This window comes from Schistocerca cancellata, chromosome 2, assembly GCF_023864275.1.
Source record: "Schistocerca cancellata isolate TAMUIC-IGC-003103 chromosome 2, iqSchCanc2.1, whole genome shotgun sequence".
Taxonomy (NCBI): domain Eukaryota; kingdom Metazoa; phylum Arthropoda; class Insecta; order Orthoptera; family Acrididae; genus Schistocerca; species Schistocerca cancellata.
In genome coordinates, this window is record NC_064627.1 from 606,247,290 (window position 1) to 606,272,096 (window position 24,807).

The 24,807-nt window shown below is 42.9% G+C and overlaps 1 protein-coding gene and 1 pseudogene across 1 annotated transcript in view; one reads left to right on the forward strand and one right to left on the reverse strand.

The window, feature by feature from the left end:
• LOC126157063 (nose resistant to fluoxetine protein 6-like) overlaps positions 1-24,807 on the forward strand; it is a gene marked incomplete at its 5' end in the record, with an annotated part of 297,846 nt that overhangs the window by 23,386 nt on the left and 249,653 nt on the right. The window lies entirely within an intron of this gene.
• On the reverse strand, positions 8,333-8,450 carry LOC126163534 (5S ribosomal RNA; annotated as a pseudogene).

Genomic DNA, 24,807 nt, shown 5'->3' on the forward strand with positions numbered 1-24,807 from the left:
GAGCTCCGAAACTCTTTCTATTTAATGGGTCGAGACAGCGCCTGCGACATAGTGGCTATGGTTGTTTGAGCACATTTGTCCACATTTATCGGACCTGTTAGCGCTCCTTGCTTTCTTGTGATAATTTCAGTAATGATTCTGGGTTGCTGAGCTTGGTTCTTTCTGTCAACGTTTGACTTTGTAGCGGCGCTCAGTCGGTGAAGTTACATAGTGTTACCTCGCAATGCCTTCTTAAGTAGCATAGCGGTGCTTGCGTTTCCTTATGCCCTGTTCTGAGGTCTGTTGCATCGGCGGCACCCCGTGTGACCATAACGACCGGCATACCTGCCCAACAGTAACTTACTCTGTTCACAGCTCGCTCGTTAGAAATTTAACAAAATTTTAAGCCTGACCAGTAAAATTATTCTGCTGTGCAACAGTACAAATTGTTGTCCATTTCTGTGAGAGAAAGTTTACGTTGTAGAGCACTACACACAGACTGGAGAAAAACAACTGTGTTTGGACTGCATTTTCTGAGAATTCTTCCAATGACTCAGTCTGGCGTATAGCCTTACCAAGATTAGTTTTATGTGATCATATCACGGTAGGGGACGTCTAACCGAGCAAAATTTTCCGGATAACCGTAGGTCGGAAATGTACCATTTGGTGCTACGTCTATAAACGTTAGCCAATCCGGTAAGTATCCAGCGTACTCCAGTTTACGTCCGCGAAGAAATGGTCACAAGAACTCTTGAGGCCGCATCATTCCAAGAATTTTCGACGGGCTTGGAGTGTGTAATTGCAAGTATTTACTGTAAGAAAATGTGATTCGAGAGAAAAAGTGGTTAAAATTTAATTTCTATTTCCTATCCCATTATTGACTTAGTTCACATTTTCTGATCTATTGCACTTTTGGGGGAAAAGGTTCATACATGGTGTCTGTACATAAGGAATATTTAAAACATGTGACCTTTAGATTTAATTATTAACAAATTCGCACATACCACTATCAAACGTCGTCTATCTTATTGCAGTGCTTTTTCTCCAATACTGATTATTATCTTAACAAATTAAAGACGTTAAGGCACTTTCAGTGTACTTGATTTGATAATCAAGGTTTAATCGGCAAAGATCATTGTTCGAACATTTGCGTCTGTCGTAAAGCGTCGTGAATAGGCATTTAATGTTTGTCTAACTTTGATTGTTCAGATGAAACCATTATCTTCAGCTCATTTACTTAGTGACTCTGTTCATGAGTATAACTGGTCTCAGCTAGGGTAAGTTAATATAAATGCACACACTACAGCGCGCTCGTCGCTAATTGGCCGTCAGTTGACAATGGTGCGTTCCCGACCCGCGATTTAATGGGAAATTTTGCTCGATTTGACGTCCTCTACTCTCCTCTGACCTTATTATCAACTTTTTTATCCCCAACCTGCTGCGCAAGATACTAGCAAGTACTTTTGAATCACTTGTTTTGGTTGATTTTAGATCCTACTGTTGCTTTTCAGAATGAAATCTTATTGAATTTCCAGAATTCTGCGTTGGAGGAGGAGAAGGAGGAGGAGATCAGTGTTTAACGTCCCATCGACAACGAGATCATTAGAGACGGAGCGTAAGCTCGGTTTGGGAAAGGAAATCGGCCGTGCCCTTTCAAAGGAACCATTCCGCCATTTGCCTGAAGCGATTTAGGAAAATCACGGAAAACCTAGATCTGGATGGCCGGACGCGGGTTTCAACATTCGTCCTCCCGAATGCGAGTCCAGTGTGCTACGTGCTAGCCACTGCACCACCTCGCTCGGTCCTGTGTTAGAGAGTGCGCTGATCTTAAATTTCCTGATAGATTAAAACTATGTGTCACTGGCTCATTGGAAGACGCCTGCCTCGATTAGACTCTTTCCCATCAAACCGACCAGCCTGTTGATCAGGCTGACGTCTCTCGCAGTCGCATTCTGCCACAGATGGCAAAGAAATTGGGAACAGATTGGATAGAGGCCTGCCTAATCAGTAAAAAGATAAAGAAAAAGGGCTATGATTATACTCGAATTAAGCAATGTGAGACTGAAGGAATTTGATTTGGAAATCAGGCACGGAAAGTAGCAGACGATTTTTACTATTTAGGCGGGTAAGTATGTGACGATGGAAGACGTAGAATGGATATAAAATGCAGAGCAGCAACTAGCAAGGAAAATGTATTAAAATACAGTATAAAAGTTAATTGTGTGGCAGTCTTTTCCGAAAGTATCTGTTTAGAATATAACTCGAGAAGAACGATAAACAGTTAACAGGAAAATAGAAGCTTTTAAAAAGCTGTATATACATGGATTAACGAATGAAAAGCAAGTGAATTGGATTTTGGACGAAAGACATTTGTGACACAACTCGACTAAAAGAAGGAATAGGTTTATGGATACTTCTTGAGGCCTCGAGGATTAAGTAGTTTGTGATACAGAGAAGTGTGTTTATGAAGATATGAAAAGTGTGAAACCAGCACGCCTCCCTAAGTGTTAAATGTTCAAATGACTACGGGAGAGCAGGGGCTAACGTCCGTGGTAAAGGCCGGCATTTCGACAGCAGAACAGCTCAGAGCTGTAAAAGACTAAATGCAGCGAGAGTTTGCTGTGCATGGCAACTTACGCCCTCGATTTGCGGGATTGCGCCAACCAGGCAACCTAGGGCCGGCATATGCAGACTTGCACAGGTTAAACTATCGCAGGGAGTTGCATCAGACCAGTCTCAGAAATGAAGGCCACAGCACGAGCACAACTTTTGAGAGAAGATCGCGTCTCTGGCTTCTCTCCAGTAGATTATCTGCAGAGGACCAACATGAGTCTTTCTTTGACGCTAACATTCATACAATCATAATCCATGGAACACTGTAAGCAGGCTGGCAAGTCTACTGACTACGCTTTTCTGGTTGGATGTTCGCTCGACGGTGGCATTGCGCTGTGCGTCTTACAGCCGATATTGCGTCACAGTTATGCACGGTTTTTGATGAAGACACCACGTTCCGTGATCCCGTGGCGATTGACGGAGTACCGTTCGGCTTGTGAGTGTGCGAGACCAGTATGAAGACAATAAAATCTGGAGTGATGGCGAGCCGTACTGATGGTGGGTGTGCCATGTAATGGTGGAAATATCGAAGCGGCAACTGACCGTATGACGTTTACGGCGTTAATTAAAGAAAATGACATGAAAGTCGTGGAAGGTTGTCTAACAGTTTTAAGTCGTAGCTGCAGCCACGAGTTATAGGTACACATAGGGTAAGTCTGGGAGAGTTCGACCACAACATGAACTTTGTGTGCTATTCAAGTTTTTTTGACATCTGTCATCATGCTCGTATAGAACATCATATAAAATTAAGTTCAATATATTACTGAGATAATGCCACTTAAAATACAAGAGGTATGCTAAAACTAAAATGTACAAGAGTGATCCATCTCACCCTTGGGTGTGTGGTGGAGGTGGACCAGTGTACAGGAGAGATGGACCATATACATATATTTTAAATTTTTGATTGTTATATGTTGTATTGATTACAGAATTATTATTAATTAAATATTTTGGTCCAGAACGATTTTATCAGTATATTATAAATCTTGATTGAACACCAGCCTTTCTAATGAGTTGTTGGCTTTGTTCAAGCATTAGCCTCTGTACCCCCGCCCCCCATACCAATTACACTTATTACCAAATGTTGAACAATATTCATGTGACCATCGTGAACAGGAAAAACACTGAATCCAATTATCATTGTTATTAGTTTCGTAATTGGCCCCACCAAACCAAAGAAACACATCTTCATCCCATTAATTAAAATTATTTTCGTTATCTTCTTCAGTGTGTCTGCTTCAGACGAACTCGGTGAGCTTTTTACAGTTGCAGTATTTTCTTTTTTTTTCTTTTCTTAGCCCCCTTTTTCTTCGCAGTTTCCACATTTTCAGCAGAGTTTAGCCCTTTAGGTGCAGATGCTGCCTTCTCTTAAAATTCATGGTTTTATCATTTTAAGGACTAGGTGATATTTCTTCCAAGTGTTTTGTCTATCTCGGCTGTAATCTTGGGAGTGTTAGGTTTTGTAGGAGTGGAATCTGAAGCTGTGTTAGTGCAGGAATTTGACTTGCGCAGATAACCCTTCTCTTCTGATGTGTTTGGGATGACTAGGTCTTTTGATGGGCTCTGAAGTGGTTGGTTGGCCTTTGTATGGGATTCTGCTTTTCCATTTGTTGGCACAGGCATATCTTCCGACAAGTAAGCGTAGTTTGGGCCTGCGGCCGTCTTCATTGGGCTTATTCAACATGCCTTGAGCTAAATTTAATTGTGCTCCAGCTCTCTCGCATTAAAACAAGTGGTCCATGTCTCCCAGATAACACTGGTCCAACTCCCCGATTGTCTGAGAGAGATGGACCACACAGACTTCTATCTGCAGGTAGCGATCTCCGTGGCCATTTTAGGTTAGGTTCATGCCTACATACTTGTCAAGTTCGCAGTAAAAAATTGCATCAATATTGTGCAAACTAAGCCTTAATACTAAAATAATATAACCACACGATAAAACTCCTCGGATTACCAGATCAGAGAGTATGATTTTTCTCTATAAGTGACATGAAAATGACAGCAACACTTTTGCACCACGTTTGTTCACAAAACAGTTTCCTTGCATGTTGCGGGAGCTTCTCTAGCTGTGTACGAGGGTGGTTTGAAAAGTTCTCGGATCGGGATAGAAAAAAAGTACTTACGTCACTGAAACATCTTTTATTTTCCAATATAGTCTGCTTCTAGATGAATGCACTTGCTCCAACGATTTTCCATTGCCTTGATCCCATCTCGAAAATGAGTTTCCTCCAGGCCTGCAAAACGATTGTCAACTCCAGCTATCAATTCTTCGTTTGAAGTGAATCTTCGTCCACCAAGAAAAATTTTTAGTTTTGGGAAGAGATGGAAATCTGACGGAGCCATATAAGGTGAATAGGCGGGTGTTGCAACAATCCATACCTTAGTTCGTCTAATTTTGCCATTGCGACGGTACATGTGTGCGGGCGCGCTTGTCTTGTCGTGGCACCAATCTTGCAGATAATTTTTTCATTTCTAATTATTCAGTTAAAATGTGATATACCCTTTCAGATGACATCTGGCAAGCGTGAGCAATTTCACACATTTTCAATCGGCGATCCTCCATGACCATTTCCTGTACGTTTGCAATGATTTCCGGAGTAGTGACACATCTTGGCCGACTACTGCTCGGATCATCAACTAAGCTCTCCCGACCAGATTTAAATTCATCTGTCCACTTGGCAACAGATGAATATGAAGGAGCAGAGTCCCCCAGCGTATCCCACAAATCGGCATGAATGTCCTTTGCTTTCATACCTTTCTTTACGAATTACTTAATCACTGCTCGGATCTCGATTTTTTCCATCTTCGCTAATCACTTCGCGGGAGCAACACAGAATCGCATCACCACCACAGCGTTCTTCCAAGAGCACTGACGTGGCACGTGTTTACAAGCAAAAGTCCAATGAATATCACATGAAGAGCTCGTGGCGCTAGCGCTGACTTCTCGTAGTGATTCTGAGAACTTTTCAAACTACTCTCGAATTTGTGAAATACGTCACTAGACCGGGGGTCCAACTCTCCCGGACTTATCCTAATTACATACACAGTTCGATAAATTGTTCTATCAACAACTTCGAATTGCGACTTCGTAAAGAACTAAGGTCAATTCATGATTACATAATTTGTTATTAAGAAATACAGTCAACAGATTCATACCTTTACAGAGAGTTTGTTCAGTTGCCCCACAAATGACGTCTGTGTTCCAATAAAACTGCGCGATATAGTGTGGGTTTTTTGAATTATATGTAATAATTATATCTTTCGTTATCAAAAAGCAAAAAAATTATAGATCTTATCATGACGCGTGGGACAATATCATTAGGGTGCTGCCTTCGAATTGACGTTATTGGAAGAAAACGACGCTCCAATTGCCGTCTGAATGCTTGTTGAATTGCAACAAGTCGGTCTCTCTTTCTCTTCTCGCATATTATTCGAGGACACAAGGAATACGACCTTTCGGTGGAGGCGTCATGAAGGAAGACCAGGATCTAACAACGCGTCGACAGCGAGGTCAACTTACTACTTCTGTATACGTCGGAAGCCACCTTACGGTGTGTTGCGGATAATTCTTTCTTGTAAAATTGTCGTCCTCCTCTTTTCCTGTTCCAGTCAAGAAAAGAGCGCAGGAAGAATGACTGTTTCAAAGCCTTTGTAAGAGCTCGAATGTTTCTAATTTTATTTCCATAGTCTTCTTCCTTCTGCAGCTAATTCTCGTCAAACCTCCGTCCGCACCACTTTTCCCTCCCCTTATCTACAGAGTTCTCTATTGACTTCTCTTCTTTCCTAGTAGCCACTGTCACTTTCATTTCAATCTTCCCCTGTTCCATTCTCCCTTCCACTTCTTCTAAAACCAAACAAGACTTCAAAAGCGTTAAACCAGTCAATGTCTTTCTTAATTCATTCAATATCTTAGCACATTGTTAGTGTTACTGTTATTTTTATTCTTATTAACTATTATTATTATTATTGCCAATTATTATTTTTATTAATAATGCAAATTATTATTATTGTGATTGTTATGTAATATTTTCTGTATTTGTTGTTCCTGGTCACATGTAAGAGAGGCTCTGAAGGCCCAAATCCGATCAGGCTAAACAAGTAATAGATAAATAAATTTAGTAAATATATGTAGGAGGAAGCAGTATGTTAGCTGACTCTTTTAGAAAGAACTGGACAGTATTGAACTAAGACTGACGTACGTGAGTGACAAAGTAAAGAAACGAGTGTGCAGTATTTGCTTAAAGAACGGTGATTAATTCTGCAGGCACCGAGCAACAGAGTCATCTTCTAGGAATCCGTTGTGGTCTACGCTCTACTCGATTGATTCCAATTTGTCTTCCCATACATTCCAGCAGAAGTGAACGCAAGCAGTTCGGTTAATAGCTTATGATACTCATAAATGAGAGTTTATAAACGTTTTATTTCTTTCCTTGTAGATACCGAGACGCTTATTCGTTACTTGCAATCTTTAAAAGTTGGCTGATTTACTAAACACTCTAAGTATCTAATCTGTTATCTGCTAGCCAGGCGGGATATCTGTTTGACAAACAGTAATCAGTGGCACTGTGTTTTACGTAGAATAACTGCTCTCTTAACACCCAAGATAACAGAGCTCTTCTATCTTCCAAGTCGAAACGGCTTAAAAGCCTTGCCGACTGTTAAAGTTATCATGCAAGAAGCCTTAGCCACCCTACGATTACGGCCAAAGCAATGTGCCACTGTTCGGAAAGTTCTTGTATGGTCGTGTGACTAGGGCCTCCCGTCGGGTAGACCGTTCGCCGGGTGCAAGTCTTTTGATTTGACGCCACTTCGGCGACTTGCGCGTCGATGGGGAGGAAATGATGATGATTAGGACAACACACACCCGGCCCCTGAGTGGAGAAAATCTCCGACCCAGCGGGGAATCGAGCTGACCACTCAGCTATCGGGGGCGGACTTCTTGTATGGTGAAAGAAACTCTTATCATTATTTTGCCAAAGGGCACATAGGGCTCACAGTAAATAATGCACCTATGTCATACATGTCTAGTGCATCATGGGCGCAAGGTAAAGTTGAAAACGACTCGTTTGCGAGTTAAGGTCTTCAAATCCTGCGGTGCCCTTAAGTTTGTGCAATACGCCAGCGTGTTCCTCTGTCTTTCTGTTTTCCTTTCTGTCACCTGATCACACTTTACTCACAGCTCACGAAAGAAGAATCTAATGTGAAAGTTTAGGAAAAACTGTCGATTTACAAAGGCCTCAAGGGAGTCTGACATTATTACTTAATCCTGGTAGCCGAAATAGTAAATGACTGTCTTCAGCTGCTACATTGCTAAGTGTAATAGTGCACTATAGGATGTAAACAACAATGAAGTCAGTTTCTTTTTGATGCTGTGACAGCTCAAGAACATAATGAATGATGTGAATAAAACCAAGCTGTAGCCAAGTCTTGTACCAGATGTACCTTGACTTTTGCGGACGGGTTAGATTTAAATTGTGAGTAAAGAACGGGATATAGTTTTCACACTCAGATTTAAAAAAAAAAAAAACTTAACTCCTCCCGAACAGGCCATGAAGGCACAACGGAGCCGACCGGCCGCCGTGTCATCCTCAACCCACAGGCGCCACTGGATGCAGATATGGAGGGGCGTGTGGTCAGCACACCGCTCTTCCGGTCGTATGTCAGTTTCCGAGACCCGAGCCGATGCTTCTCAATCAAGTAGCTCCTCAGTTTGCCTCACAGGGGCTGAGTGCACCCCGCTTGCCAATAGCGCTCGGCAGACCGGATGGTCATCCATCCAAGTGCTAGCCCAACCCGACAGCGCTTAACTTCGGTGATCTGACGGGAACCGGTGTTACCACTGCGGCAAGGCCGTTGGCCTTTCACACTCAGATGCGTAAGAGTTATTCATAAGACGTTAGCGGCATGCTAACTCTTAAGCACTGTCCGTCAGTCTGCGCCACAGCGATGTTCTTGCGGGTCAGACATGAGAAGCATTATAAGATTCGGCGGGATGACAGTAGATGTAGAAAGATGTTACGACTTGAAAATTTGGACTTTTTAACTGCGGAATTTACGCAGGTGATGAAACAGGCGGAGGAGCCTTGACTTCCCGTGAACGGATGGAGATACTTCGTTGTGTGGGCGAGTGGCCGATTCTGGGTTCTAGACTTTGGAGTTGACCAGACGACAGCATGTAAAACAGTGAACGATCTTATGGATCAGATAATTTTAAAAACTCACGACTGGATTCGAATTCCGTCTAAAATGTAGGAAATTAACACGGCTAAGCTGGAATGGCAAAAAGTATTTCGACTGACAACTGTTATAGGGGCTGTGGATTGCACCCAAATATAAATTAGAAAAGCAGCATTTTATAGTGATGATTACATCAGTCACAAAGGTTGTGTCTCAATCAATGTGCAGGTCACCGTAGATGCTAGTGAGAAATTTACTGGCATGAGTGCAGAATGGTCTGGTAGCGTGCGTGATGCTTGAATATGGCGACGTAGGCCAATTAGAAATACAGGGTGCGGCAGAATAGACTAAGCAGTTTTAAGGAGCAATAAAAAGTAAATCTGGATGTATAGAAAAAATAGTACAATATACCATATTACATTCATTTAGCTTTGAAGATAATGTCCTCAATATGGCTACCGTTAGCATCAATACATTGTTGTAGACGATCCCTGAACTTTCGAGCAGCTCTTGCATACATATCGCGGGGTATGGCATTCACTTCGGCAGCATTACGCTCTTTTAAGTCTGGAAGGGAGTGAGGGCGGCTTTTGAAAACCTTTTCCTTCAGGAATCCCCAAAGAAAATCGTCACAAAAGCTCAAATCTGGTGAGCGCGCAGGCCACCCGACATCATCCCTCAAAGAGACGAGGCGTCCCGGAAACATTTCTCTCAAATCATGAAGTGAAATTCGAGCTGTGTGAGCAGTAGCTCCATCCTGTTGGAACCACAAGTCCCCCAGTCCTTCAACAATCTCGTCCATTCTGGGTTGCAGAAAATTTTGCAACATTGAAACATAACGTGTGGAATTTACTGTCAAGGTCACTCCTTCCTCCTCAAAAAAGTAAGGGTCTACCAGGCCAAATTGTGATATGGCACAGCACACTGCCGCTTTAGGAGAATCTTGCGGCCTTTCATGAATAATTCGGGGGCTATTTTCAGCCCAGTAGCGGAAGTTTTGCTTATTCACGCATCCACTAAGATGAAAATGTGCCTCGTCACTACTGAAGAAAGCTGCATTCGTAGGAATCTGAGCAAGCATTTGCTCACACAGATTTTGACCGGTGGCTTAGTCTGCTGGGCGTAATTCTTGAGCAATGATTATTTTGAAAGGCTGGAACTTCAAATCGGATTGCAGAATCCTTCTCAAACTGCACTGCAGAATCCTTCTCAAACTGCGGTCTGAAATCCCCAATCCAACAGCATGTCGTCGAGCAGAACGTTGCGGCGATTTTGAACTGCTGTTCTCACCCGCTGCACATTTTCTGGCGTTCTGATGGATCTGCAACGGCCATGTGTATCTATCTATTCTTAGTGTACTACCAGTTTCCTCCAAGTGCCTAACCCAAGACCGAATTGTGTGTGCATCAGGAACGGCATTGTTGAGTGGAATGTTGAACTGTAGACGAAAAGCTCCTTGTGTAGCGATCACAGATATGTTGTTTTCATAATAAGCGCGAAAGGCAAAACCACAACGTGCAACGGTCCAGACCATGTTGGCTACTGAAATGGGACCAACAACAGAACAAAGGCAGACCACGTGCAAGTGCCTACCCCCATCACAGTCCCAGCGGCAATGGATAGAAACTGCTGAGTCGGTTCTGCCGCACCCTGTATAATTTCAGGGCACCATGGGCATGCTTAATACTTGGTAATTCCTGGTATGGAAAAATGTCTCCGTGCTTAGTTACTCCGTTTACGCCAACAAGAAATGCTGATCGGGGAAGATTCAATTTGGTCCATGCCAGAGAAAAATGGGGGTAGTGGAGAGTGCCTTTGGTCAACTGAAGCAACAATTTCCAATCATCAATAACTGTGTAACACTTTCTTTAGAGAGAGTCCTCAAACTAATAGTAATGTGTGCTGTTCAGCACAACATCTCTAAGCACCTGAAATATCACTTTCAGTTTCATTTGGAGGAGAGGAAGAATGGAGAAGAATAAAAAGTAGAAAAAGAAGAAGAAGACAACGGAAGTGAGAGTTATGATGAAGACGAGCCTACCGACAAGCAGCTAGAATGCAGTGGAAGCAAGGTTCGTAGTGAACAGAAGCGGCAGCAAACGCTCCGATTTATTTATGAGTTTTTTCATAGTTTAACTGTGAACTACTCAAACGCAACAACGAACATATAAGCAGTGTAATTCTAATTGGAAGTCAGCATTTACAAGAGAGCAGGAGAAATCTACAAATTGTAGTCTTATTTATTTGTTTTGGACAATGAGGGAAGGAATGGAAATAACATGGTAATAATAAACGTTGAACAATACAATATTTATGTTTTAAAATTTTGTACATGGTTGGAGCAGCAACCATAGAATGAAATCTTCTTATAGAAATAGCAAACAGCCAATCAGTTGTAAATTGGAAGGTTTGTTAAAATCCCTTTACCATGGTTTCACGTCTAACTTCTTCTTCTTCTTCTTCAAACACTATTTATGTTTCATACTAATAATCCGTTTGAGTATATTCGTCCTCTACAATTTTTTTCCATCTTTTTATTTTCGATTTCTATTTGAAGGTTCTGTAATTCTAATTGTTTCAAAAATACAAAATGGTTCAAATGGCTCTGAGCACTATGGGGCTTAACATCTGAGGTCATCAGTCCCCTAGAACTTAGAACTACTTAAACCTAACTAACCTAGGGACATCACACACATCCATGCCCGAGGCAGGATACGAACCTGCGACCGTAGCAGTGGCGCGGTTCCGGACTGAACAAAAATACAAGTCTCTGAAGTTGCGGTAAAGAGAAATTTTGTTTCTTCTCTTTTATATGCTTCAAGGGTTTTCACTCCAGGTCGAATGTATGTTGGGTTTCCGGTTTTGTTGTCACGGGAGAAACAGCTGGGCACATACCTGCAAATGACATTTAAATCTGATCCTCATTTCTGAGGCAGCCTTTAGCAGCGTTTGATACGTGCTTGACAACAACAGAAATAGCTCCTGGAACCTTTCTAAAAACGAGATTATCTTCCTGGGAGAGCAATAAGAATAAATCCTTTTGCCAGTCGTTAAGTCTAATCGGTTTATTTCATGTTTCCTTCAGATCGGTTTGCTTCTTTACTTGACTCTTCATATTAGCGAACGGTTTATTAAACTGTGCAACACTATACTGTTCGCCAGTTACGTGGGAGTACTCATATTCCTGTACAATAGTATTCCATACTTTCAAATCGAAACTGAAGATTTTCCTCGTGGGTCACTCCTTCTATTCTGTCGAGGAGTTGCTTGAAAAATTAAGCCGATGCCTATGTTGTATTGTGGATTGCGTTTACATAAACTCATGACTTATCTTTTTTTGAGTTCATCACATTTTATCTGTTATTACTTTTATGCTGTAATTTCATGTTCTGACACGTTCCATGACGTTGAAGATTTGCTCCGCAATTTGGTCCTACGGAACTAGACGTGTAAAATAAAATAAAAATAAAAAACGTAAAATCATAGCGACCCCTGTTTTTCATTGCAAACTTTTTCGATCTTCGCGCAGTGTCTTACGTCCACGTAAATATCACAATAACTGTGACCATTAACGAAATGATGGGCACATCATAATGAACCTGACTTCACCTCACAAATAATCGGCGCTAGATCTAGTCCCCAGAGACGTCTAGGTAAACCCAGTGGATCGAAGAAACAGATGACTGACCCCCACATATTATTTTATTTGTGCGTTGTTCGTCAGTAGCAGGCCTCATTCGTCAGTTTCTTTTTGTCGAAATTTTTGTTTGTAACATAAGATTTCACATCTTTTATTTTGTCAACACGAAGCTCACATATCTTAAATGTAGGAACACAACTTTGTTACGTAGTGTTTCTTCCCTGCGAAGAGATCATGGTTGCGAGGACCACTAGTTGTTAAAAATTCCCAGGTGTCTTTTTTCTGAAGACTGAATATGTCTGTCAAATACTGATAGTAAATTTGTGCAAAATAACACGTACAACTTCACGTAGCACCGCCTGATAACGCATTCCACAAGTGTAGGCAAGACGTTAATATTATCTTCACAGCGCAACAGACTAACGAACCCAAAAATTCCAACTTCGTGTTCAGTTCTACTTTTATCTCACGTCGTTGGTCATAAAGCTGTAAACACTATGGGGGAAGTAAAATCTACAGTCCAGCTAGGTCAGCTATTCTTCCTTCACTTGGAGGTCTTACTTTTCCACACTATGAACTAAGTGAGATATCTAAAAGTAGTGTCAGTCGTTTTCTGACAAACATTACAGCTACATCGTGTGATAGGATTTCATAGTCGACTATCGATTATTAAAGCAAAGCCAGTCATGAACAGTAACAACAGACTCTACGACATAACCTCAATTTACAATAAATAAAATCAATTTTTCTATACAAAGACATATTTATAACAGCAGCACAATATTGCTGATTGCTTGCTAATTCCATAGAGACCATACAATCCTGCTGACATTGTATTTTGGAATTCAATAAAAAGTCCACATTTCGAACACTGAAATCACTTAAATTCATCACTCCATATTTTGCTACCATTAACTGAGGAACGACAATAACTGAAGATCGTAGTATGATAATGGGTTTCATGGGAGGCTATTCCTTCTGATAATTTCGAAACTGTGTCGTTGACTTTTGACAGTTAAAAATTGCAAATATTTGTTCTTTGGACTTTTGATTAGTAATGTTGTCTGCTCTTTGCCTTGAGTTTGACAGTTGTGTGTTTACTTGCGGTTGTCAAGTTGCAGCCGGCCTGAGTGGCCGAGCGGTTCTAGGCGCTACAGTCTGGAACCGCACGACCGCTACGGTCGCAGGTTCGAATCCTGCCTCGGGCATGGATGTGTGTGGTGTCCTTAGGTTAGTTAGGTTTAAGTAGTTCTAAGTTATAGAGGACCTCTGCAGTTAAGTCCCATAGTGCTCAGAGCCATTTGAAGCATTTGTCAAGTTACATTTTCCTGAGTATGAGAATAAAAACAATTTAATTCAAGTACTGTCGTATCATTGAATTATTAGCGGGTGAATTATGGAGAAATCCTATAAATTGGTGACCACTGAAATGCGAAAGACCGCAGAGATCTCAGGAAACGCACAAAGTCAAATGGTGACTTCGCGTCACTACATTAGACGGGTTCAGATGGAGACAGCTTTTACAACTGCAAGAGCATCTGAAAAAGCAAATTGGCGACTTTCGAACTCGAGTCGCGACACAAGAGGACATGAAGCCAAGACAGGCCGAAAATACGACAAGCAGTTTGTCCGCTGAATCTAACGCAGCTTTTACTCCGCAAATGAAGGTGCAGATCCCGAAGTTCCTACTGGAAAAACCGGAACTTTGGGTCAAAAACGTTATTGGTGATCACACGAAATTTGCTGCGGCAGTTAACAGTTTAGATTCCCGGATAGTCACAATGGTCTCAGATATTATATTGAAGCCTACCTCTCAGCAGAAATAGCTATCCGTCAGGACAGCTAGTATGTCGGATGTGTAAGACCAGCGCGTGCAGCAGATATTACAGAGAGAGCATATGGGCGATAGAACGCCGTCCAAGAATTGGCAATATCTAATGCGACGCTGTGCCAAGTGTGGTTGACACAATTACCATCACCAGTGAAGACAGCCGTGGTGACGTGTGAGAGAAGTGACGTTAACTCTGTAGTTGCAATAGCAGACGAAGTGTGTATTTTGGTAGAAAAAGTGAAAACCTCAGTGGTGACGCAAGCAGCTAACGATGTCAGCTCGGAGGAGACAGCTGCTGTCGAGAAGGAGCGACAGCTTTGAAGTTTGAAATGCCAAACAGACCCACTGCAGAAGCAATAGTCGTATCTGACAATTGATAAGCAGACCCACGAAGGGCAAAAAGAAGATAGGTATTCATCCTACCAGCAGAATCATGCAGACGCACAAATGTCTTAAGGTTAGCAACACGGCCCGGTGTGCTGGTATCGCAGTCAGTTTGGTGATCGGACCACAAGATGCACGGCTCTGAATATGTTCCCTAACGGCCTCAGGACTCGGCAATAGGCACAGCAGTCTGGAAGTTCCCACAAGAGCACCACATTAAAAATGACGACACGGGTCATCAAATCAATGTAAAGCATGTAAACAAACTTAATTCACACACGGTATTCAAGATGGGAGCAGAATAGGTCAGCTCAACCACACACGCAGCGAACTAGTCTTGCTTGCTTACATTATCCCGCCTTTTGTATGTAAGCACAAGAAAGCAGAGGTCGCTATTTGATCGGCTAGGGTTCAGACGCAAATACACTCCTGGAAATTGAAATAAGAACACCGTGAATTCATTGTCCCAGGAAGGGGAAACTTTATTGACACATTCCTGGGGTCAGATACATCACATGATCACACTGACAGAACCACAGGCACATAGACACAGGCAACAGAGCATGCACAATGTCGGCACTAGTACAGTGTATATCCACCTTTCGCAGCAATGCAGGCTGCTATTCTCCCATGGAGACGATCGTAGAGATGCTGGATGTAGTCCTGTGGAACGGCTTGCCATGCCATTTCCACCTGGCGCCTCAGTTGGACCAGCGTTCGTGCTGGACGTGCAGACCGCGTGAGACGACGCTTCATCCAGTCCCAAACATGCTCAATGGGGGACAGATCCGGAGATCTTGCTGGCCAGGGTAGTTGACTTACACCTTCTAGAGCACGTTGGGTGGCACGGGATACATGCGGACGTGCATTGTCCTGTTGGAACAGCAAGTTCCCTTGCCGGTCTAGGAATGGTAGAACGATGGGTTCGATGACGGTTTGAATGTACCGTGCACTATTCAGTGTCCCCTCGACGATCACCAGTGGTGTACGGCCAGTGTAGGAGATCGCTCCCCACACCATGATTCCGGGTGTTGGCCCTGTGTGTCTCGGTCGTATGCAGTCCTGATTGTGGCGCTCACCTGCACGGCGCCAAACACGCATACGACCATCATTGGCACCAAGGCAGAAGCGACTCTCATCGCTGAAGACGACACGTCTCCATTCGTCCCTCCATTCACACCTGTCGCGACACCACTGGAGGCGGGCTGCACGATGTTGGGGCGTGAGCGGAAGACGGCCTAACGGTGTGCGGGACCGTAGCCCAGCTTCATGGAGACGGTTGCGAATGGTCCTCGCCGATACCCCAGGAGCAACAGTGTCCCTAATTTGCTGGGAAGTGGCGGTGCGGTCCCCTACGGCACTGCGTAGGATCCTACGGTCTTGGCGTGCACCCGTGCGTCACTGCGGTCCGGTCCCAGGTCGACGGGCACGTGCACCTTCCGCCGACCACTGGCGACAACATCGATGTACTGTGGAGACCTCACGCCCCACGTGTTGAGCAATTCGGCGGTACGTCCACCCGGCCTCCCGCATGCCCACTATACGCCCTCGCTCAAAGTCCGTCAACTGCACATACGGTTCACGTCCACGCTGTCGCGGCATGCTACCAGTGTTAAAGACTGCGATGGAGCTCCGTATGCCACGGCAAACTGGCTGACACTGACGGCGGCGGTGCACAAATGCTGCGCAGCTAGCGCCATTCGACGGCCAACACCGCGGTTCCTGGTGTGTCCGCTGTGCCGTGCGTGTGATCATTGCTTGTACAGCCCTCTCGCAGTGTCCGGAGCAAGTATGGTGGGTCTGACACACCGGTGTCAATGTGTTCTTTTTTCCATTTCCAGGAGTGTATGATATTATTCAGGCAGAATGAGAACGCAACGGTAGCCAGGCCCCTCGACCTTACGGGAGCCAACAATTCATTCATAACAACATATGATTATCGTGAGGCGATAATTGACATGGATTTCAGTACAAAGCTCAAGTGGAAGTGCGTGCTGACAGATCTAATTGAGCCGATATAGGCAACAGATTTTACTCATCACCAAAGGGTGGAGATAAATCTTAGTACAGCACAGCTTCAGATGAGCGGTGAGGTGATCACAGGTACTATAGTCAGAGGCGCTACCAACACCATCGTCTCACCTCATAGCTCGATTATACCAGCAACTAGACAGGAAGTTGATGGCCAATAAAGTAAAGTGCTGCATAGCATGATCACCTTATCAAGACAATACCTGGACAGACGTTCTCTTAACGGCCACAGAGATTAGCACCTGACAGTTTTTCTGCAGCAAAGACAGAATTTGAAGAAATATTGCAAACTGGCATCATAGGCAGATCGGACGGCGTTTGGGCATCACCAATGCATCTACTAAAAATGAAGGACAGCGTCAGGAAGCCCTGTGGAGATGACGGCGCCTTAACCACACATACCATCCCCGATGGCTTCCCAGTCGCTAACATAACGGATTTAATAAATATGCTAGCTGGAGCTATGGTCCTCAGCGTGATACTGTAAAAGGACTTAAAATCAGATCCCAGTTGCAGAAGAGGACAGCCTCAATACCGCAGTAATAACACTGGTCTTTTTGAATACCTACACATGCCATTTGGTTTTGTTGACGAAGTGTAAGGCGTCCGGAATTTATATTTCGTTTGTCTCAATTATATCCTGGTATTATATCCTAGCATTACACGAGGAGCATCTCATCGCAGTGTTTGGCAGAATATGTAAATACAGTCTAAAAGTAAATGATGGAGCCGGCCGGTGTGGCCAAGCGGTTCTAGGCGCTTCAGTCTGGAACCGCGCTACGGTCGCAGGTTCGAATCCTGCCTCGGGCATGGATGTGTGTGATGTCCTTAGGTTAGTTAGGTTTAAGTAGCTCTAAGTTCTAGGGGACTAATGACCTCAGATGTTAAGTCCCATAGTGCTCAGAGCCATTTGAACCATTTAAATGATGGAAGATGTGTTTTGTGCCAGAAGCAGGTAACATTCCTCAGTCATACAGAGAAGATCCCTTAAGGAGATACAGCAGTTAAGGAGATGCCTAGAAAATTAGCTTCTTCTATGACACCTACCGGGAACAGCGGATACACAGACACCGCTGGCAGCAGCACTGTCAGGTAACAAAGCCATGGACCAACGCCCCCTGCCAAGCACGCGAGAGATGCAGCATGCGTTTGAAAAGGTAAAAGCAGTTCTCTTATCCCTACCCGTTCGGTATGCTCCATTAACTGTAGTGGTAGAGGCTAGCCGAAAGGCAATTAGCGCAACTCTCCACCAGTAAGTCCTGTAAGGTGGCGTAGACTCACTTGTCAGACCGGCTGGAGCACATACTACTGAGAGCTCTTAGCATGTACGAAGCGGTGCAGCACTCCCATTCTTATGTGGAGAACAGGCCATTTGTAATCCGTGCAGATCACAAACCAATCATGTTTGTTATTAGCAAATTTAGAGAGGATTGTTCTCCCAGACATTTTTGCTTGTTAGAATTTATTGGTCAATCCACAACAGACACAATGCATATAAGAAGAATAGAAAATGTAGAAGCTGATTTTTTTTTCTCAAGATCTGATGCCATCTTATGTGATATTAATTACAGTCAATTCGGAGCTGCAGAGGTAACTGGTGAACAGCTGCAAGAATGCTTGTAAAACAAGTCCATTCCCATACAGCGTGAGCAAGCGAAGTTGTCTTGACCCACACCAGATCGTTTGTGTCTGAAACGCTATGAAGAGGAGTTTTTGACAGTATCCATAATCTCGTACACCCTTGCCCACCCCTGCATTGCACTAATGATGGAAAGTTTTGTGTGGCCCATTACAAACAAAGACTGTCGCCAGTGGGCGAGAACGCGTGTAGCATGTCAACGGTGTAAAATGGATGGGCGTGTTCACAAGTCAGCGAGAGAATTTTGACAGACAACAAGGTGTTTCTTCCGTGTCCATATAGATATCGTGGATCCACTAAACGCCATTAGCACTGTTTACAAATCACTCGACGGCAGAGGTGGTTGCAATCAGTGATAGCCCGGCGGAGACAACAGCATGCAGCTTTCTGACAACCTGGATTTCCCGTTTCGGCTGTCCAGCTCGTCACTAGATATCAGGGGTGCTGTTCTTCAAGTTGTCCAAATTGTGCAATTTCCACCACGACTATACTAGCAGCTACCATTCCGCAAACAACGCGATGGCAGAACACTGAGATAGAAAGTTAAAGGCCGTATTTATGCGCTGTGAGAACGTTTGACCTTCACGCTGCCACTAGTCTTAGTGGCCCTCCACACAGATTTCAAGCTAGTCATTGGAGCGTAGACAGCGGAGGTGGTTTATGGAGAAACATTACGCCTGCATCGAAGCTTTTTTCGGCACAACAACTCCCAGTGGAGATAGATTATCATATTTGCTGCCCTTCACCAGCATCCCGCCATGGAAACACAAAGTTTTTGGACACAAGGACGTTAAACCGGTGCTCCCACGTCATGTTAAGAAAATATGCAGTGCTTCCACCATTACAATCGCCGTATTCTGGATCTTTCAAGGTACTAATACGTGACGAGCTTACGGTGCAGATAATGTGCAACGACAAGCCAGTAACTGTGTCGGTGAAGCGGGCAAACCGGCATATTTGCTGACGACTTGCATCAGTACGCATCAGGAAGCCGATGACTCCCCATCAGGGGCTTTCAGTCGAACCAGTAGTGGGACTGTGCGTGTAAACACGGTGTCACCCTCGACTTAGCGAACGAAACCTTATGAAGCAACGGGGACGTCAGAAGTCTACAGTAGAGCAGGCCGACGAGTGCATCATAAATACCCGCACATTCCAGGACCTCCGCTCTATTGCGGAGAAGGAGAGAGAGAGAGAGAGAGGGGGGGGGGGATATGCCTTTTGTAGAAATTAAAAATTCCTGGGTTTTTTTTTTCTGTCTGACAGTTCTGTGGTTACTTGCGATGTCAAGATGTATTTTCCTAACTGTGAGAGTAAAAACTATTTAATCCAAATATTTCCTTCAGGCTATTATCAGCGGCGATCATATGTTTCGGGGAATTTACGACACAAAGCTACATTAGAACAATTTATTTACATAAATTCTCCTAAAGCAGCTTGTTTCATGAGTTTCCTGAAACGTTTAATTCAATTACTATTGAATCATTGAATTATTAGCGCTTGAAATTCTATTGTGTCAACTATCAATGAGAGCATATATGACACAACTATGAAATTCATTGAAACGACCGTTTTGAAAAGAAATGTTCATTAAACCAACAACAGAGAACCAAAAAAATCATGTTTTACACACGTGCGAGTGCATCAGGTGAATTAATATTAATAATGATTTTAAATTCTTCATAACTTCGAAAATGTTACAGACTCTCAGAATCTAAGAGCAGTTTTAGAACCAGCACGAAATTTCCTTTGATATGAGACATTTTGAATTCATTTGATAGTTATTTCAAATTTCGTAAAAAACTGCATTTCTTATTTTTTGCAAAGATGGCAGAACGACTTGTAGTAGGAATAAATGACTCAGTTATTGTTACTACCACAGTAATATACACTGTGATTAATTTAAAATACAAAGGACAAAATATTTTATATAAAACCTAATATAAATTAAAATAGTGCTGGTCATCAGGCAGCTTAATTCTACTATAAAGTACATATTTATACTCCTTAAATCGGTGGTGAGAGGCATCTCTATAAACAGATTTTTAGGAGAAGCCAACAAGCAGTTCAATGTGATTTAACATTGAAGTAGGCCGTGTGATCGGCGATGCGCGTATTTTTGTAATTGCCTACCAAAATTAGGTTGACGCCATTGGGAAAACATGATGGATTTTGTTGATGTTGTGACTCTGTTTACTAACTGTTTACGTAATAAATGTAATTATATGAAGACGTGTTTTGAGTTATTGCTTGGTACGTGGAACACAGTCCCAGTGCAAGTGAACAATGGCACCAGACCCCTAGAATGGACTGCTGCCGGTTGATGAAATCTATGTTGTTGTTGCTGTGGTCTTCAGTCCTGAGACTGGTTTGATGCAACTCTCCATGCTACTCTATCCTGTGCAAGACTCTTCATTTCCCAGTACCTACTGCAGCCTACATCCTTCTGAATCTGCTCAGTGTATTCATCTCTTGGTCTCCCTCTACGATTTTTGCCCTCCACGCTGCCCTCCAGTAATAAATTGGTGACCCCTTGATGCCTCAGAACATGTCCTACCAACCGATCCCTTCTTCTAGTCAAGTTGCGCCACAAACTCCTCTTCTCCCCAATTCTATTCAATACCTCCTCATTAGTTATGTGATCTACCCATCTAATCTTCAGCATTCTTCTGTAGCACCACATTTCGAAAGCTTCTATTCTCTTCTTGTCTAAACTATTTATCGTCCATGTTTCACTTCCATACATGGCTACACTCCATACAAATACTTTCAGAAACGACTTCCTGACACTTAAATCTATACTCGATGTTAACAAATTTTCCTTCTTCAGAAACGCTTTCCTTGCCATTGCCAGTCTATATTTTATATCCTCTCTACTTCGACCATCATCAGTTACTTTGCTCCCCAATAGCAAAACTCCTTTACTACTTTAAGTGTCTCATTTCTTAATCTAATTCCCGCAGCATCACCCGACTTAATTCGACTACATTCCATTATCGTCGTTTTGCTTTTGTTGATGTTCTTCTTATATCCTCCTTTCAAGACACTGTCCATTCCGTTCAACTGCTCTTCCAAGTCCTTTGGTGTGTCTGACAGAATTACAATGTCATCGGCGAACCTCAAAGTTTTTATTTCTTCTCCATGGATTTTAATACCCACTCCGAATTTTTCTTTTGTTTCTTTTACTGCTTGCTCAATATACAGATTGAATAGCATCGGGGAGAGGCTACAACCCTCTCTCACTCCCTTCCCAACCACTGCTTCCCTTTCATGTCCCTCGACTCTTATAACTGCCATCTGCTTTCTGTACAAATTGTAAATAGCCTTTCGCTCCTTGTATTTTACCCCTGCCACCTTCAGAATTTGAAAGAGAGTATTCCAGTCAACATTGTCAAAAGCTTTCTCTAAGTCTACAAATGCTAGAAACGTAGGTTTGCCTTTCCTTAATATTTCTTCTAAGATAAGTCGTAAGGTCAGTATTGCCTCATGTGTTCCAACATTTCTACGGAATCCAAGCTGATCCTCCCCGAGGTCGGCTTCTACCAGTTTTTCCATTCGTCTGTAAAGAATTCGCGTTAGTATTTTGCAGCTGTGTCTTATTAAACTGATAGTTCGGTAATTTTCACATCTGCCAACACCTGCTTTCTTTGGGATTGGAATTATTATATTCTACTTGAAGTTTGAGGTTATTTCGGCTGTCTCATACATCTTGCTCACAGTGCTCTGTCAAACTCTTCACGCAGTATCATATCTCCCATTTCATCTTCATCTACCTCCTCTTCCATTTCCATAATATTGTCCTCAAGTGCATCGCCCTTGTATAGACCCTCTATATACTCCTTCCACCTTTCTGCTTTCCCTTCTTTGCTTAGAACTGGGTTTTGATTTGTGGCGTAGTAGTATGGGGGCTCAAAATGTAATTGATTGTTGACCTTTTGATTAAGAAACGCCACAATCGCCATAAAATTGTGATATGTGAATACATACTGGTTCAAGCGCCAAAAATCTGGTTTAGAGATAATCGACAAGATGTGTATAGCAGTTATACAAACGCACTATTAAAGTTAGGGACCGCGATGCAAACACGGAAACTGTAGGGGCTTAACGTCATGTATGGTGTTTTTACTTTGTCAGTAGGTTTAAGAACAAAATGACACAAAATTTGAAGAAAATGAAACGTTCTGTATGCAGTCGCTTTAACGTAAATAACGATACAAGTTCAGTCATACCCATTTTCATACATTTCACAAGGTTCTCATAAAACCACTTATTCTCCTCTTTTACAAATGGAATCATTTCAGCCAAATTCCTTGTCTTTTCTTCAGATAACCGTGGTTCACAGTGCAGTGTTTCCAGCTTCATCTGTTGAACATCAGAATGCTTCAAATTCCTCAACAATACCGGTATGTAATATTCTCTGAATTCTTCAACTGCGTTGAGAGTTGACCGATTTGCAGTATCCCTAGCCGTTCAGCAGTCAGCAAGAAAGAGATTTTTACGATTTTAAATCAGCTGCTGAAAAATATAAATTTCAACAATGTGCAAATTTCAAAAGCACACCACTGTGTGATTTAAGATCATAAAACTCTCTTTCTTGCGTAACAGTCACTTCGAAGCGTGTTGTATGCGTAGATTCTGTGATAAAGCCAAGTAAATCTTTCGGAACTTTACACGTAGTTAGCCTCTTTCGTATCTCAACGCCAGCAAAATTACGATCGCAAGACATAAAAGAGTGTCCTTTCACCAATAACTTGTATTCTATTTCCGTAAAGCAGCCTTTTTTGATAGGTAAGTACATGATTCCATGCAAGGAGTTAACTACAATCTCATAATCAGTACGATGAGTGTTGTCAATACTAAATTCATTTCAATAATGAATTAAACGCTTTAAAATACCTTAACATTACTTACCTTGGTTCCAAGCCTTGTAATAAATGTCAGAATGACAGTCGAAGTCCACCTGGTGCTGCCTAGTTTCTTCTTTTCACTTTGAGCCCTCTCTTTCTCCGTTTTGGTGCAGTTTTCCTTTTCCTTTTCATTTTGCAATACTGTATATTATTTACATGTAATGAGTACTTCAGCAATGCCCTATTGTTGTAAAAAACCCACAGAGCCACTTCAATTGTCAATAATTCACACATGTAGTATTCCTTGAATTCTGTTATTGCATTGAGAGTTGACCGAACTTACAGTACCCCTAGCCGTTCAGCAGTCAGTCTGATCCACTGTGTTTTTGAAATATGCACACTGTTGAAATGTTTATTTTATTTACATTTAAATATTTACTTTTTTTGGGTTTAGACACGAGCGCCATCTTTAGACAGCTGTAACAGTTTCCCGCTGTTTTGGCGCCTGTATCATAATGTATGTTACTGGCCTTGGCATTTACAGCGCTGGCCCGTTGCTTATTTACATGCCACAATTATTATCAACCTGAAATGCACATCTGATCGATGGGACAGGCTATCCTACAATTTCAGCTACGGTACACACTTCCGAAGTTACAGAAATATCTCATCAGACAAAGTTTTACAGAGATGCATACGTCCGCAACAGTCCTTTTCCATGTACAAGGAAAACGAAGTGCAATCACGTTTTTATTCAAAAGCTAATATCTGTTGACGTTTTTGATGCAGATATCTCGTGGTGTACGATAGACCTTTCTCGTAACTATCATGTATGATAGGATGCAGTAAACTCTCATTCCACAAATGTTCGAATATTACAGAACGCTTTTGCCACCAAAGTCTGCTCAGGTATCATAGATGATTGTTTGACTGAGCAGTGCATCCTTCCTCTCCGCCCAACGTATCAGCGGTACTTGATTTTCCTGCAAAAAGTGGTGGTAGAGTTCTTGAAAGGTATGTCGCTTAAAGTTCCCATCCAGGCTACCACGACGTCAACATTCGAAGTGAGGCAGTGGTGAGGCGAAAACGCCTTGTTTGCGTCTTGCCTGTTGCAAGAGCTCGCGTTTGTTTACTTTCGTTTAGCGGCTTGTCTTCGTGTCCGAATTCATCGACCTTCATGGCGTTTACGTTTAGCCGAGCCACAACTGAATTAACTTTTCCTTTGAATAAGGAACGACCAAAAGCAGATGAAGAAGAATGGTTTATACGGGACGAAATGCGTCTCCCGTCGTACGATGTTATCAGAATTCATTTTTTGATACTTAGTACCACTGTGTACATAAAGCTGGTGGATGAAGAACTGTGCTACGACGTTATGCGGCGCCATGATACCGATTTCAAGTTCCGATACCCTGACAGCCATCTAGCGGCTGTCGTGGTTGAGCATGCTGGTTTTGACCAAATGTTGAGTGTTTTCGAATTGCCATTCGAGGTGCCGTCGGACATGTCACGTACAGCAGTCACCCGCACACTTGTTCAGTTTGTGGCCAGGTAGGCCACGTCCGTTCTGAAGGTCTGCGACATAGACTGGTTCAGGCGCCGGTTGGAGACGCTCTCCCCGGAGTGTTACCTCTATCTTAACGCGTCCTCGGTGGGGGTGCCCGCT